This window comes from Meleagris gallopavo, chromosome 1, assembly GCF_000146605.3.
Source record: "Meleagris gallopavo isolate NT-WF06-2002-E0010 breed Aviagen turkey brand Nicholas breeding stock chromosome 1, Turkey_5.1, whole genome shotgun sequence".
Classification (NCBI taxonomy): domain Eukaryota; kingdom Metazoa; phylum Chordata; class Aves; order Galliformes; family Phasianidae; genus Meleagris; species Meleagris gallopavo.
In genome coordinates, this window is record NC_015011.2 from 30302636 (window position 1) to 30306245 (window position 3610).

Sequence of the window (3610 nt, forward strand, 5' to 3'; positions counted from 1 at the left end):
AAAGAAACACAACAACAACACCAAACTGCTATTTACTTACTTTTTGAGGTTGCCTTTTCTTGGGAGATCATAAGGAGCTTTCAGAAGCCATCTACAATGCATAGCACTAATTAGAGCTGGAAAAAGCAGGCCAATTATCACTTACTTTTGCAAAGTGCCAAGCAATTTGAGATACTGAATGCCCTTAGTAACTTGTTGTTTAGGTGCATTGTTGAGCAAGAGGAGTTAAGAGGATCCGAGCCCAAACACAAAGCGGCCCCCACGGAGTGTGGAATATCTCTGTGGACGGAGTGCGGGACCATCCGCTTTCCGCCGGGCTTTGCTTCCACTCAGTGGGGTGCTTGTTGCCTACTCGTGGGAAAAAGAGAAAGCCCTAATTAAGGCGTACAGCCAAGCAGTGCTGATAGACAACAAATGTGTTACTAAGCACTTTTTCTTCTCCGAAAATAATTATGCCGTGCACTTAATACACTTCAGGTGTTAATCACTATTGATTTTTCAAATACTATTATCGTATACCAGAATCCCATTTACTTGGAAAGAATTACTCAAGGATATTCATTATTTAAAAGCTGATTAATCAGCATATTAAAGGGTATTAATCCTTGTAGGGAGGATTCTTTTTCAGACCATTGCTGACAGCTTCAAGTCAGATTGTTCCTCTGAGCTCAACACACCGAAAAGCATTTAGTCTGACAAAATGTTTGCAATTTTTGGGCATCAGCTGAAAGAAGCCCTAAAGATGTATTTTAACTAAACAGGAGAGAGACAAGTCTCAAGATGTTTATTGTATTAAAAAATAGTATTTTAACTCTTCGGAAGTTATTTCTATTTGAAAGTATTTTTGTATAATTATAAACTATTTAAATAGTATAATTCTAACTATAAAATACTGAAAGAAGTTAGAATGAGGAAATCACACCCAGAAAAGTTCTGACCATAGAATGGCCATCTATAAAATGATTATCTCTGTTAGAATTTATAAAAAAGTAAGAATAATAATTAAAAAAAAACACTTTTTTTTTTTCCCCCCCTAAGGAATAAAAACCTAACTACATTTACCTGCTGAAGGGAAGAAGGCATGATAAAATCAATTGTACTTGACAACTGCAAGATCTTGACCTTAATGGGTTGAAAGGGAACCTCAAGCAAGAGTCATGGAGGGAAAAGATTGTTCTTACAGAAAGCAATCCCCTCACTGGTTGCAGTGGTGGAAAATTACAAGAAAGGCACTATCTGAATGTTTTGCTTTCTACTTTCTACCATTAAAAAGAAGGAACCTTGGTTAGGGGGTCCTGGGTTTGCATTTAAATATTAAGAAAAGAATACACATTTGATAATATAATTTATTACTGTTGCACAGACAAACAAACAGCACATGCATACATAGACAAAATGCTCAAATGCAACAATGCGTTCTGGAAGTAAGGAATTTTCAATTCTTTGGTTCAAACTAAAAATAGCTTATTTCCTTGTTTCATGATGAAATATTGATCTGACAGAATGATGCATGGGAAAATGGAAAACAGATCATAAACAGCTGAATCTGGAGGATGAATAGTGTCTAGTCAGATGCCTATTTGCTTCACTCAGGTTTTGTGGATGCTCAGACCAGGTGAGAGCTGGAACTTATAGAATCATGGAGTCATATAAAATCCCGAAGGGACCCACAAGGATTATCAAATCCAACTCCTGACTGCATAGGACCATCCCAAAGTCAGACTGTGTGCCTGAGACCACTGTCCAAATGCTTCTTGAGGAGCCAGTTCCATGCCCATCACCCTCTGGTGAAGAACCTCTCCCTAACCCCCACCCTTACCTGACACAGCTCCATGCCATTCCCTCGGGCCCTGCCACTGTCTTCAGAGAGCAGAGCACAGTGTTGCCCTTCTGCTCTCTGTGAGGAGCTGTAGGCTGCCATGAGGCCTCCCCTCATCAGCTTGTGGCAGGACTAAGTCTCATGTGAGAGTCTGAACTTTTCAAAGCTGAACAAAATAGATGTAATTCCTCCATCAAACATATTCTTCACCTTCTTAATAAACAATGCAAGACAGTTAGCTTCCTTTGCTTCTTCTGAGTTGAAATTCAATAACTGAAGCAGTAGGACTTTTTTTTGTTTGTTTTGTTTTGTTTTTTTTTTCTTCAAACTATTTAGACCCTTTCTAGAGTGCTTGCAGATTAAATGTAATTTTCAAGCCAAGGCAAGTTAAAGGTACAAAGCAGCTTAAGAATGGGCTTCATAGTGGGTGTAAGCCTAATTACAGAAAGTCTATTGCCTCTCCAGAATAAATACATAATAAAATAATAAGTAATAAATATAAAGTAATTAGCTCACCTGTGTATAATAAATCAGGTGTTTCAGTGCCTTGAATGACGGTGCTTTCTGGAAATCAAATAGCCTGTGGAGCTACAAATTAATTTCTGGAATTTTTATCAAATTTCAGTAACAACAGAAAGTTGTGCTTTGTTTCTCTTTAAATGTAGATAGATATTTTTTGCATTCACAGGCACAAGGAAAACTGGCCCAGTTTTTAGGAGACACTTCCCTGTGCCCAGTGCAGTCCCTGTCTCCTGGCCACCCAGGTTGGCTGCCCTGAGCAGCTCTCCCAGCACCCAGGCAGGGTGGGAGGGAAGCTGTTCCTGCCTCGGGCTTTGAAGCAGGCACTGACTCTGTCTTGGACTTCTAACTGGAAATACATGGGGTTAGCAGGGGAAGTTCCTGTGGCTAGCAGATGGGCTCCATCTCCTTCTGCTTTCCATCACTAAAAAATTGTGTTATCCAGAGCCAGCAGCTTCCACAGAGTGAAGAGACATACGGTCCTGGAGAGACTCTAGATATCTGTAGGCAGATCCGATAGACCTCAGTTCCCTTACATAAGCAGAAAAGATTTTCTTAGCCTCAGCCAAAATGGGTGTTAAAAGTCGATCAGACTTTTCTGTACAGAAAACAAAAATATGTGTTTGCAAAATAATTTTGAAAGGAAACTGCTTATGTCCTTATTCTTCCTGCCTCTCAACCCCAAAGAGAGAAAAAATAGAAATAATAAAAAAAATAAAAAAAGGAAAAATTAAGTACATACTTTAAATTGCTGCATATCAGAAAGAAAAAAAAAAAGACAAAAATACCTGCTTTGATTTAAAATCTCTGCCATTGACTTCCAATACACGTTTGAATAAGAGACTTTCACCCACAGAAGCAGTCGTAAGGTACCGTAAGTTAAAGCTGAGTAAGTTAAGTTCGTAATTCCATGACTGCATTTATCAAAACCCTGCCTCACTCTTGGTTGTTGAAGCTCCCTTGGGTACAGTGCAATGCACAGTGCACACTACCGGGAGCTGCATGCTAAGAACTGTTACTTGTATTCCAAGCAGTTAACTCATCAAACAAAGATTCATAGGTTTTTAAGGAACACATTTATTTATAGACTAACATCTGTACTCAGCATTTGAAAAAAACTTATGATGACTTTCTCAACCATTTCGCTTCAGCAGTCCCCTCACTAGTGTCCTCACTTGGACAGTAAATCTGCTTCCTTGTAAGGTAAGTCCCAGTATAGGCATAAATGACTTCCCTTTTCCTTTTCCTTTTCCTTTTCCTTTTCCTTTTCCT